This window comes from Cebidichthys violaceus, unplaced genomic scaffold, assembly GCF_023349555.1.
Source record: "Cebidichthys violaceus isolate CVI_PGR_0920_01 unplaced genomic scaffold, fCebVio1.0.p SCAF_52, whole genome shotgun sequence".
NCBI classification, from domain to species: Eukaryota; Metazoa; Chordata; class Actinopteri; order Perciformes; family Stichaeidae; genus Cebidichthys; species Cebidichthys violaceus.
Window position 1 is genome coordinate 1,751,754 of NW_027176728.1, and position 14,519 is coordinate 1,766,272.

Consider the following 14,519-nt stretch of genomic DNA (forward strand, 5'->3'; position numbering starts at 1 on the left):
AGGTTCCATTCAGTTACATTGTGGTAGGTTCAAGCTCCAAACGGGTAAAAAATGGGTGTTGGGCGAATGTAAATTATAACATCATCATGATGTGTTCAAATGTGATCTTGTACAATGTGTTTTTTGACGAGAAACTTGAATAAATACAGTTGTTTGATGGAGAAGTTTTCACAGCGATGTAAAATAGATATCAGAGAGGGAATTATGGTCTGTTTAACTTCCTAGAACTGACTCCAAGGAGCTTATAATACATTATTAAAACTACAAATGCCACCCAAAACATTTTATCAAAGCAAATATTAAAAAAAAAAAATTTAAAATTCCAAATCAATTTAATTGTGTGTTTTTATGCAAATAACCACAATGGATGACTAACAAAGTTAGGGTTAACATATGGAAGACATAGATAGTCCTCACTTTAGATTAAATAAGTTCTTAATCGTTTACCTACACTTTATAAATTATGTTATTAATCATCTACAACTCCTTAATAATTGGTTTGTAATATATATATAATAGTTAATTTACAAATGAGGAATGAATCCACCATTCATAAAGTATGAAAACACAATCATGAAACACATAATAGATGAGCTTATTAATCAACAATAAAACATTTATATGAATATGATACAGGGCTGGTTTCATGACAACAAACTGCTTGTTAGTAAAAATTATAATGATATATATATATACAGTGCTGTGAAAAAGTATTTGCCCCCTTCCTGGTTTCTTATTTTTTTGCATATTTGTCACACTTAAATGTTTCAGATCATCAAACAAATTGTAATATTAGACAAAGATAACCCGAGTAAATACAAAATGCTGTTTTTAAATGATGATTTAATTTATTAAGGGAGAAAAGCTATCCAAACCGACTTGGCCCTGTGTGAAAAAGTAATTGCCCCCCCTTGATAAATCATGAATGAACTGTGATTTTTTGGAAAGCTGAGTTCAATTTCACTATCCACACCCAGGCCTGATTACTGACAGACCTGTTGAATCAAGAAATCACTTAAATAGAACCTGTCTGACAAAGTGAAGTCGACTAAAAGATCTCAAAAAGCAACACATCATGCCGCGATGTAAAGAAATTCAAGAACAGATGAGAAACAAAGTAACTGACATGAATCAGTCTGGAAAGACCCCAGAACAACATCTAAAGAACTGCAGGCCTCAGTCTCCTCAGTTAAGGTCAGTGTTCATGATTCAACAATAAGAAAGAGACTGAGCACAAATAGCATCATGGGAGAGTTCCAAGGCGAAAGCCACTGCTAACCAAAAAGAACACAAAGGCTCGTCTCACATTTACAAAAAACATCTTGATGATCCCCGAGACTTTTGGGCAAATATTCTGTGGACTGACCAGACAAAAGTTGAACTCTTTGCAAGGTGTGCGTCCCGTTACATCTGGCGTAAAACTGACACAGCATTTCATAAAAACAACATCATACCAACAGTCACACATGGTGGTGGTAGTGTGATGGTAGACCTGGACGACTTGCTATAATTGATGGAACCATGAATTCTGCTCTCTACCAGAACCTCCTGAAGGAGAATGTCGAGCCATCAGTTCGTGACCTCAAACTCAAGCACACTTGTGTTGTGCAGCAGGACAATGATCCGAAACACACCAGCAAGTCCACCTCTGAATGGCTCAAGAAAAGCAAAAAGAAGGTTTTGGAGTGGCCTAGTCAAAGTCTGGACTTAAATCTGATTGAGATGCTGTGGCCTGACCTTCAACAAGCTGTTTATGCTCAAAAACCATAGAATGTGGCTGAATTAAAACAGTTCTGCAAAGAAGAGTGGGCCAAAATTCTTCCACAGCAATGTGAAAGACTCATTGTCAGTTATTGCAAACGCTGGATTGCAATTGTTGCCGCCAAGGGTGACAAAACCAGTTATCAGGTTTAGGGGGCAATTACTTTTTCACATAGGGCCAAGTAGGTTTGGATAGCTTTTCTCCCTTAATAAATTAAATCATCATTTAAAAACTGCATTTTGTATTTACTCGGGTTATCTTTGTCTAATATTACAATTTGTTTGATGATCTGAAACATTTAAGTGTGACAAATATGCAAAAAAATAAGAAACCAGGAAGGGGGCAAATACTTTTTCACAGCATTGTATATATATAGTCAAATGTAGTTTGAGTTTTGGCTGTTGTCAAAAGTTGATTCTATAATTGATTTAAAGCTTTCTGTCAACCACTCCAAAGATGCTGTTATTAAAAAAGTAAACCAAGATTTGAGCAATCTCTTTTTGGTCTTTTAATATCACGGCAAACAGTTTAGTTTAATTACCCAGTTAATCTGACACATTGTACAACCATCAGTGTATTTAAGAATGATGATCAGCTTAAGCTGTCAAGTTAAAGATTATTATTTTTCCAGGTCCCCCGTCACACATTAAGTTCAAAGGTCCACTTAATATTCTACATTTTCTTCAAAGCTTTCAAATGCATTTCAGTCAGCGTGTGGAGTTTGAGAATCGACTGTATATAGAAAGTGGACATTGGCACCTTTTGGTTTGGGGACTACCGATTTTTTTTTTTTTTATCGGAATTTTGGATGTCGCCATCTTGGTTTTTGGCTGTCGCCATCTTGGTTTTTGGATGTCACCATCTTGGTTTTTGGCCTTCGCCATCTTGGTTTTTGGATGTCGCCATCTTGGTTTTTGGATGTCACCATCTTGGTTTTTGGCCTTTGCCATCTTGGTTTTTGGATGTCGCCATCTTGGTTTTTGGCTGTCGCCATCTTGGTTTTTGGATGTTGCCATCTTGGTTTTTGGCCTTCGCCATCTTGGTTTTTGGATGTCACCATCTTGGTTTTTGGCCTTCGCCATCTTGGTTTTTGGATGTCGCCATCTTGGTTTTTGGATGTCGCCATCTTGGTTTTTGGCCTTCGCCATCTTGGTTTTTGGATGTCGCCATCTTGGTTTTTGGATGTCACCATCTTGGTTTTTGGCCTTTGCCATCTTGGTTTTTGGATGTCGCCATCTTGGTTTTTGGATGTTGCCATCTTGGTTTTTGGCCTTCGCCATCTTGGTTTTTGGATGTCACCATCTTGGTTTTTGGCCTTCGCCATCTTGGTTTTTGGATGCAACCAGAAGTAACACAGGTGGAGCTAAGTGCAACCAAACTCTGAATAAGACATTGTTTGGCAACCAAAATATTACAATTAACTTTTATGAACTGAAAACAAACTGTGAAAGGGTTAAAGTTCTAAGACGCTCTCACTCCCTCACTTCGTTCCTAGCAGTATGGGAGTCAGTCTAATTTGTATCTGATCTGTAAGTCTCAGAGTTCAACTCTGGACAGGCTGATAAATGACGGCAATTAAAGCGTTCTCATTAATGTTGTTTTTAATTCAGCCCATCCACGTAGGGTATTCATCATCGTGCAGGTGTCTGTTTGTGTGTGTGTGAGCGAGTGTGTATTTTGATAGTGAAACAAGAGACAGAGGGTGACGGGTAGAAAGAGAGGCAAAGAGAAAGGGAGAGAAATCGAGGAACGGAGCGCAAACCAATGTCAAGTGTTTGTTTTGGCTTGATGTCGCCATTACTTGAGAGGAGCTGGAGAGAGGAAGCGAAGAGTGAATGAGGATTGATTGAATGCTGATGGAAAATAAAAGGTATGAAATATGGACATGTGTTGCCTGTGATGATCATGGTGATACATTGATCATGACCAGTGCTGGACAGCAACACATTTCAGTGAGGCAATTACTCACAAGTCATGTAAAGAGCTAGAACTTTAAATTCAGTAGTTACATAGCAGTCAATAACCTCCTAAACTCTTGCATGACACTTTAGAGGGGCTGCACTGGGCTGACCAATGTAAATGAAAGTAACGAGAGATCTCTTCATAATTACTTGGTTGACCCTGCTAACTCGACTCAAAGGTGGCCTGCCTTTGCATTATTGGCCGCCGCCTTGATAGAAAAGTTTTGTTTGAAAGCTAGGTCAGCTTAAGTTACAGAAGTAATGTAGTTTGTTTGTCTGCTACCCAGGGAGGTTGCATTTCCACTGTGCTGCTAAACATAGAACCGTCAATGACTTGGCCTTTGATGTTTCCAGAACAGCGACCAGTTTGTGGCTTTGCGCGACGTGCAGCTACATATAGAAAGGGAGGATGTGCCTGTGATTGAGTAATCAGCCTGATCAATACACTATTGTGCGCCCCCCCCCTTTAGGTTTACATTGGGCCGGCTCGTACGTATTACAAATATTCACTGGATTTATGTCTGCTGCCTGGTTTGGACAGAAGTGCTAACAAAGATGTCCTCTGCTACACAAAACATCTCAATCAAACTATTGTGACAGTCGTGACAGTAAACATATTAGACTTAAATAAATTGTGTCTGACTCCATCAACCCACCTATTGTGTCTGGCCTTGACAGCATTTGAATACATTGAGCTGTGGAATGTCTTCTTCTCTTTATCTCACGCTAAGACCAATTAGCTCAATCTGTTCGTCAAAATGGGCCCCGCCCACCGCACCCCTCAGGCACCCGGCGTAGCTCAGAGGAGGCACACACACACACACACACACACACACACACACTGGACACGAACCTTTCACAGTGAAGCACACGCATAGACACACAACCACAAAATATCAAAGCTAACACGCCTTTAATCACCGGTTTCTGCACACGCACACCTCGACACGAAGGTTATGACAATTAAAGACATATCAAAGACTTGCGGAGCCACATGCACACCTGAAAAACGAGAACACGCATTCCTGTTGATCAATCTATGCCAACGCATCTGAGGAACTGTAGGATTTTGGACTCGGGCCACATTTGATATTGATCGGTTTAAAAATGAATGAATGAATAAATGCACACAGAAGGACTCGCAAATGTATTATCTGATTTATATGTAAATGACATCCAACCATTATCTGTAACCGCTCATCCTATTCCTTCACACCAATCTAGAGTCAACGAGTAACCTGCGTGTTTTTAGACTGTGGGTAGAGGCGGGGAACCCGGAGGAACCCACACTGACAATTAAAAAAGAAATTTGGAAAAATAGTTTAATTATGTATAAATGCAAACAAAATCCAAATAAAACAAAATAAGATTCACAAATATATTTCTGATGCGCATACACATATTTCTAGTTTGAAATAAATGTAATGAAAATCCACAAATTTTCATTAAAAACCTACTTGGATGTTGTTATATTTATATACAAACTGTTGAACCTTCATTAATGAAGCGCTTGTCATATATGAACTTCACTGTATTTGTGTGTGGGGATTGGGAGATGGAATTGTCTGTAGCCAATCAGATGTCGCCACCATTTACAACCAGTCACATGAGCGTGCCCCCATCAAGGGTAGCTGGCTTCGGTGAAATGCCTCCAACATCTGACTTGTGCAGCCCATACAAGTGTTGAAACGACCAAACGTGGGCAGAACGGTATGTAAGGATCCCCAAAAACAATCCAAGCAAATCAAAACAGCAACTGGAATGACGGTTACATCCACAAAGTTGAAGGAAAGACCGTTATCTGGCAAACCAACAAATAGCCACGTTAACGTTAGCCAACGCTCGCTAATGCTGTAGAATTCGTTCAACATTGTGGATTTACGTTCAATACAGTTGAAGTCGCTGTATCCCTTTGTTTGGATTCTTATGGGGATCTTTACAGACTTATCTGCCCGTGTTTGTCGGACAATTCCACTGTGTAAAAATCACAAATATGTGAAATATATCCTCCTTTTGCTTTCCACCCCGTTTCTTGCCTGAGTATGAACTGAGTACACCCTCGTGGGGGAAAGCTCATGCGATTGAAAATGGGGGCGACATCTGATTGACTACAGTTAATGTCAAATCCTTTTAATCACATATGTGGATTTCTATTACATTTACTTTAGAGAAATATTTGCGTGTGCATCAGAAATATATTTGTGAATCAAATTCTTTTGGTATGTGATTACATATATGTATTCTGATAACTTGTTTTGTGTGCATTGAAAAATATTTTGTGGACAGAGTCATTTGTGAACTCTTCAGTTATTAGAAGTTATTATTGAGAATAATCTTGCCCCATAGTCCAGCCTAAAAATATGTGTGTTTAAGTTAATTATACACTCAATTAGGTATTTCTTATCTTTTTTTGAGCTGAGGCCTGAAAATAGGCCTCGTTTTTAAAAGGTTAAGCGAGGTACCCATAGACTGTAAGAAGTGCTCAGAAGTCGCCACCGTTGCGTCATTCACTGGTTTGTGGACTACGTTTTTGAAGCTTCGATTTTGGTGTTTCGGCCGATGCCATCTTGGTTTTTTGAAACAGAAGTGACATGAGAGGGTGGAGCTAATTACAACGGAATGCTGAATCAGACATTTTAGGCTACCAAAATGTTACAATTTACTCAACAACTCCTAGTAGTGCACAGGGTGTGGAACTGGGAACGGGAGAAATGGTTGAAACATCAGACACGTGTTGAAACAACCAAACTTGGGCAGATAAGTCTTAGAGTCAGCAGGCAGTCAATAAAAAGGGATTTCGATAAAGTGTGAGTCCCTGCAACCACTAGAAGTCCTTGAACATGCAGCCTTACTGGGCACCCAAAAAATGATGCATCTTTCTACAGCAGAATCTCCATAGACCGAGTGGACAGACACAGAGGTGCACTCACTCACTCACTCACGTACGTACACACACACACGCAACCAATCGAGTGATTGTCATGTCAGAGATAAAAAATGACTAAAGGCCGAGCCTATATCTGCCCCACAGTGGACAGCAAATGTAGAATTTGAATCAAAAACAACTGATGAATGCATTTTACAGGTAGTGACGCACTATGAGGCCCATAATATCAATGCATACACATCTTGGTCTGAATCAACTGCATTTAAAGTGTCTCAATAGCCTTACTGATTATTAAATCATTGGTCATAACAAGGTTAGTTGTAAAGAGTATTTTTTTTGTATTGGATTTAGACTAGCTTTGTTTTCACTCAGTGTCATTGCAATGTGGACCTGTTATGTGATATCATCAAATATTGATCCGTGTCGGACTTTCTTACGACCTCCTCTCGTTTCATTTGGGCTGATTCTGAGAACGTTTCCGGATCTTGTGACATCTCGAAAAATGTCGTCCAAAATTTTGCCATAACACGGTTCCATGATGCAAATTTTGTTTTACATTTTTTAACATCATTTGAGGATAACGTCATGTCACCCAGCCCTGACTCCCAGACAGGACAAAGACATTCTATTTTCTTATAGGCGGCTAGGATTTTTTTTTTTTTTGCAACCCGAGGAGTCGCCCCCTGCTGGCCATTAGAGAGAATACAAGTTTAAGGCACTTCCGCAGTGGTTTAAATTGTCAGAACTGGGAGTTGTCGCCTGGTGGTAACCCAGGTGAGTCAGTACTTCATCTGGTGACAGATGAGAACTTGCATCACGATCTAGGCTACCTGCCTGCCGTGGGTAATAAAGTCACAACAAAGATGTTAAATTAGGCATTTCAATCTAAACTTGAGTTTGTGCGTCCTCCTTCCATCTAACCCTGCTGCTCTGCTTCTACACTTACTTACCAGTTTTCCAATCCATTATGCATCTGTGTCACACTTTTCTCATCCAACTGCAGCTGTTAACCAAAATGTTGAACAATGTAAAGGCAGGTAGAGAAGCGCGACCTCAAAGACGTTAACAACCAAACAGCCCTGTTCCTTATTCCCTCATGGCCGATTCCGATTTTCCAATTTTCTAAAAGTCTGACTTGTTGATTCGCAATTATTTTTACAATTGCGATTTTATTTCTAAGAACTGAAATTGACAGCGGGCTAACATTTTTCACAACCGTTCCGGAACGTCCCAAAACATATTGCATGTAGTCCGGAGGCAAACACGCATGGATCATTGTTGCCTTTCGAGATCGTTTTGCAAAGTCGGGAGGAGAGAATGCTGCTTTTATTATTACCTGTTTGTTGACACTGAATGTAATGTACTAGAGCAGTGTTTTTCAACCTTTTCTGAGCCGCGGCACATTTTTTACATTAAAAAGAGCCCGCGGCACACCAGCAACCAAAAAAGTTGTAAAATGACAAACGCTAAGCACTGCTGAAGTGCTACCGAGCAAAACAATGGATCATGCGCCAGCGGTTCTGCAAAATAAAAGGATTTGGTTCTGGCATCGTTCCGCGTACCACTTTACAACAAAACCGCAAAACAATTTGACCACAGTGGTGATAACGATAATTATGAGCAATTTTAATCTTTGGAATTGGTTCAGCAGAGTTTAACAGAGAAGATTTACAGGCTACTTCTGCAAGTAATCCTCAGGACTATTCAACGATTACCAGATTCCTTTTGTACACACCCTACGGATGAAAGGCACATGCGCAAACATGCACACACCTGTATTTATGTGCTCAATGAGAAATGTGTCCATACGGATTATTATGTGGTAAATCCATACTTTGCATAAGTAGAGGCTTACCAGCTGATACGTATAACCTCTCTCACTTTTCTTTAAACAAACAGTTCTCAAGCCTTTAAGCTAACGTGTGGCAAACGGGGAAACTTTGGCTGGAATATAAAAATTGCATACATTAATCTTCCTGCTTAAGTGAGCGTGAGTTGTTGCTAACTTCGGGGTTAACCCCCTTCACTTTAATCAGCTGGCAGTAACTTGGCTTGTGTGTCCACAACATTGCATGCAACATCATGGCTGAACTGGAGACTCAGTTGCCCGGTTTGCGAATAATACTGCAGCTGGCGATGAAGGATGGATTTAAGCTGTTCGTGCATCGGTTGTCGTTACAGCAGCTTGTTAACTAGGAGGACCAAATTAGAAGAAATTCACATTTTTCCTCTTTATGAAACGTTACACTGGCACCTCTGGTGGTCTTGTGGCTTCTGCAGGGAAGTTCCTCTTGTTTCTCCGCTTTTGTGATGCGCAACGTTGTTACACTAAGCAACTATGACATCGAAGACTTTCCCACATTCTTACAAACTGCACCCCAACACTTCCTGTTGATGCCTGGTTAATGTTGGAAACTGCACCCCAAAATTTCCTGCTACTGTTAGTAACTGGACTGCAAAACCTCCAGTCAATGTTAGTAACTGCACTGCAACACTTATGTTTTGTGTTAGTAACTGTACTCCAAAACTACCTGCTAATGTTAGTAATTGTACTCTAAAACTACCTGCTAATGTTAGTAAGTGCACTGCAACACTTATGGTTTGTGTTAGTAACTGTACTTCAAAACTTCCTGATAATGTTAGTAACTGCAATGCAAAATGTGCGCTAAATGTTAGTAACTGGACTCCAAAACGTCCTGCTAATTTACAACTGGACTGCAAAACGTCCCGTTAATGTTAGCAGCTGTACTCAGAAAATGTCCTGCTAATGTCAGTTACTGCACTGCAAAACGTACGTTTAATGTTAGTAACTGCACTGCAAAATGTACGTTTAATGTTAGTAACTGCACTGCAAAATGTACGTTTAATGTTAGTAACTCACTGCAAAAGTTACGTTGAATGTTAGTAACTGCACTGCAAAACATATGTTTAATGTTAGTAACTGCACTGCAAAAGTTCTGTTTAATGTTAGTAACTGCACTGCAAAAGTTCTGTTTAATGTTAGTAACTGCACTGCAAAACGTACGTTTAATGTTAGTAACTGCACTGCAAAAGTTACGTTTAATGTTAGTAACTGCACTGCAAAACGTACGTTTAATGTTAGTAACTGCACTGCAAAAGTTACGTTGAATGTTAGTAACTGGATTCCAAAACTTCTGGCTAATGTTCGTAATTGCACTGCAAAACTTTCTCTTAATTTTAGTAACTGCACTGCAAAACTTCCAGTCAATGTTGGCAAAAAGATGTCAAGTGTCAAGAAAGTCATTTTAAAAGTCACTGCTGCCAATTTTTTTTGCAGCAACAAGTATTTTTACTTTGATACTTTATTTGTATTTTGACATTGTTTTATTAATTACGGAGAGGATCTGAGTACTTCTGGCACTTGGAAAAGACCGACGCATTTAAAATCTGTAAAAACATTTTGCCCAAAAGCATTTAGATTTCTGGGTTATGCAGTAAAGTCTATGAGATCTGGACACATTTCTCAGCAAAACACAGCAAAATGAAAAATTAAAGCTGACCCAATCAGATCATAGAGAGCTGCTCTGTCTGGAGACCAGTTAGTAGAAGCCCAGTCGGCCTCTGGAAAAGGCAGTGGGCAGCTGTCTGTCATGATGAATAGCCAGCATTTAAATACAGTGTCATTGCATCTGGTCCCTCTGTCAGCTGTGCGAGAGGTCATGCTAAACTTTCCCAGTGACATGTTTTCAGTGTTAGTAGGCTAGTTTAAATGAGTTGATAAATACTCTGGGGTCAACTGGAGGATAAGGGCAAGATCTGAGAACACAGCTGCTGAAACTGCTATCATCTGTTCTTTCATCTCATTTCTTTTTGTGTGTGTGTGTGTAGACTGCTAAGTTCATGCAGTGGTCACACAATTTTGATAAGTCATGCCTACAGGCTACATGAGAATCCACTGAGAATGTACTGAACCGATGTCCCTTTTGGTTCCACAACATGCCAAGAACAGGAACAATTTCCAAGATGGAAGAATATTTTTACGGTATTTAAATTGAGAGTCAAAATAGTTTTGAATTTACGAAGGAATTTGTTTCTCACACTGCAAAGTTGCAAAACCTCAAAGTTAAATCCTTTGATTGCCATTATTTATTTTTGGCACCTGAACACCATCAGATCACGTTACAGTGATCCAATGCCCGCCAGGTTTCACAGACAATCAGCTGTGCAATGTAAACCCTCAGTGATATCATCTAATCAGACAGATGGTATGATTAGATGATCTATCAATGTTAAGTCATTAATGCTAATGACTTAACATTATGTCACTGTGATGATGACTGCGTATGATTTTATGTAAACAGATTTCAAATGTGTCAGTCTTTTCCAAGTGGCGGAAGAAGTATTCAGATTCTCTCCTTGAATAATAGGGCCAATAAAACAACGTCAAAATACAAAGTATCAAAGATAAAAAAATGCTCGTTCTGCAGAACATTGGTAGCAGTTACTGATATTGTTGATACTGATGCGTCAATGCGTACGCAGCATTTTACTGCTGGTTGAGGTGAAGCTACTGTAGCTACTGTAACTACACTGTATACAGTTAGGACCTTTATTCCAGTGGTTCCCCAAAGGGTCGCAAGATAAATCTAAGGGGTCATGAGATGATTATGGGGTAGAAGAGGAGAAGAAAAAGTTCTGCAACATGGCATCATCTTTTGGGGCTAAATCTTTGTTTTCTTTTGTGCAATTTTGGATAATTTACCTTTCTGGGCCAAAAACAGTGACTTAACTGAAACCATCTGAGAGGTTTAGATGAGGGGGAAAAATCACTTTGGTGAAACTCAGAAAAACTTTTTTTTGTATCAGCTGGCTTTTCATTTGACCATTGACAGCATATTTGGGGTGATGTGTGTGTGTTTATTTTAAAACCTTGTTATTTGGAAAGATGCCGGTACTGCTACCAGTTCAAAAAAAGGATTAAACACAGGTATTATTTAATTGGAGAAGTTTGATACTACTTGGCACTGAGTTATTTCAGTTGATACTTTAAAGGTATCATGGGCCGATACCCAGCCCTAGTGATTAATGCGGCTTGCCCCACCTGTCCATTCTGTATTCCTTCTACTAATAATATAGTCGGCCTCTCCTCCACCTTGTGTCTAGTTGCGGCAGGCCAACGCCTGTGATCACCAAAATGGGTCAGGCCCACTTGTGCTGGCGCCTGTGTTCTGTTTCAGGAAAGTAGATCCCTTTTTCAAAATGTAATCGATTTAAACATTTCACTTAATTAAAAGTAGCTATAGCTCTGGAGTAAAACAGACAATATTTCCATCCATATTGGCTACTGATGATAGCATCACAACACATAAAGGGTTCTAGTATGTTCTAGAAACTTCAATAAATGCTGACATTTTGTCCCTCGCATGTCACGGTAGTCGTTTGTCAGTCAAGGTAACGTCAACCGTGCTTTTTCCCCAAAACTTAAATATGTGGTTTTGTTGGCTAAACCTAACTTCCTGTGATGTCGGAAGTTTTTTTTTTTTTTTTGGAAAGACGATGTCACGAGCAGAAACTGACACACCGTCCCTAAACACTTTCAGAACTGACAGAAGGGAACCTAAGGAGGGACAGTTTGAAGCTTTGGGACGCTGGCGCCGGTATTTGACGAGTCGGGAGTGAGAATGTGTCGACTACGATGAGCCTTTCCATGGAAATGCACAGAATTCAAACACATCCTAAATCATTTGTCTCAACTCTCTCTGGACCGGTTTATACGGTCCACAGAACGGTTGTCAATGTGCTGTGCGTGGTCCTGTTGATGGTGTCCATCAAAAGCCCTGCTGCACACGTTGTCGTGGACAACGTCTTAAGGACACTTCTTATGTTCAACCTCGTTGGGTGGTTTCGTGTCATTCGGAGGCTGACAAACCCCCTCGTTTTGAGAGAACGATTGGCTCGTTTTACGCGTGAACTCGCCTCGGTAAACCACGCGTGATGCGGCACAGTCGCAGACGGAGAGAGGTGTGCTCGAAAACCTCGACCTCGTGTCCTCAAAGTCCCTTGCGTAGCCGACATCTGCAACGTACAAACATGCAAACAAGTCACACTCGGTCTTTCCCTCCCTCTTTGTCTCTCACACACCCTCACAAATCTGTCTCTTGGGCGCACACACACACACACACACACACACACACCCAAGGAGACACACGTGGGAGGATTGACGCCGCGCTGTCTGCAGTGCGTTGACGAGTATTGTTATTAACTGCGGTGTGAATAGAGGCAGCAGTACATCCCCTGCTCTCCGGCTGCTGCAGGGCTGCAGGGCTCGCCTTTGTTCTGCGCTCCATAATGGCGCGGCATAATTACAGTCTAAGCCGAGAAGGCACACACACAGCAACGTCTACCTTACCGCTCGCCTCGCCTCACCTCGCAGGGGAACGGAGGAACACACGGGCACGTGCTGTTTTAATGTGTGTGCTCATGTTAATCTGTTAAGTTTGTCCGTTTGTTGTTCACCGTCACTGGGACTCGCTGTTCCTGGGAAAGTCTAAAAAGGTTCCTCTTCATCGTCGTACACAAAGCTCATCAGCGTGAACTAAAATGACCTCCACTCGCAAAAGAGCAATCACCGGTTGCGCTTTTTGTTTTACCTCAAACTGCCCCACGATTGGCTACTGATGACATCACGCGCGCGGGACAAATAATGATTTGCCGTTTAAATGACGTTTAATGACGGGTTTTAAATGTAATGAAGATCGCAGTATGCTTCAAATAAACGCGTCTGACTCATTTGTACACACAAAAAGTAAAAAAAGACCGAAAAAAGAGAGCTTTATATGTAATGTCAAGCTTCCGAATTTCGCTTCGGGATTTACGACGCTCTTCGTTGGACGCCTCTCAAAGGTTCGTTGTCGTCGTTGTTTGTGCCGACGGCGCTGTTAGCTGCAAGCCGCCGGGCCAGCCGTCGCCAAGTTGAGAGCCGCTGAGAAGCAATCGAAATGCTCCTAAATCTCCTATATTGCATCTTTAAGGTCTTTATCAATCCAGAACAACGTGAAGAAAACTGAATGTGGACAATTTGTCAGCAGCAAATTAAACCCAAACACATATATTCACATCATAATATAGGACGTAAATAAAAGACGTCAAAATTTAACAAATGCTTCTTTTCTGCCCGGCAAAAAGGGGTCACTGACATGATATTGATTTGAAAACTATTATACATTCTTATTATCCAAATGATTAGGAACTCTGAGAACCTGGTAATCTGAGTCGAACCTTTTGACATTCCTTGCCCTTCCTCATCCCTCCTTGTCGTCATCTAGTCTCGACCTCTCTTGACTAACAGTATTGTTATATTGTATTGCTGTGATATTACTACAGTAGATACACGTTTTGGGCAGAGTGCTGCTGCATCTGAGGAAGTGCCTGAGAATAATGAACAACGTAAAAAGTGTGAGTGGAGGGAAAGAATTGGGAGGAGATGAAGCGAAGGACGGAGGTTATAGAAAGGAGATCATTTTTACAAATATAATTGGGCTGTCGTTTCGTCTGTAATCTATTTTAAGGTGTAGCGTATGTTCATCACGAATGAGTCGAAGGGGCTAGATTGATAGATATTATGTTAAAGCTGCTCCGATCAATATCTTTATATCAGCAATGGTTCAAATAACTGTATGTAAAGTAAAAGGGGTCAAAACCGAAACAGAATCAAGTTGGTGGAGACCAAAACAGAGCTAAAAAAGAGAGTGAGTGTTGGACTGGCTCTTGCCAAGTGGCCGTATGAACAACTCCAAATCACACGTTATATTAGGTTCTTGATATAAAAATGTTATTATAGAGCAGAGACTGAACATTGTGAGATTTATTCCAATCGGATATAGGATGAGTGGCCAGGGCATTCTTTAATCGTTCAGTGTGTAGCATTTGGTCCCAACTAGCGGTGAGA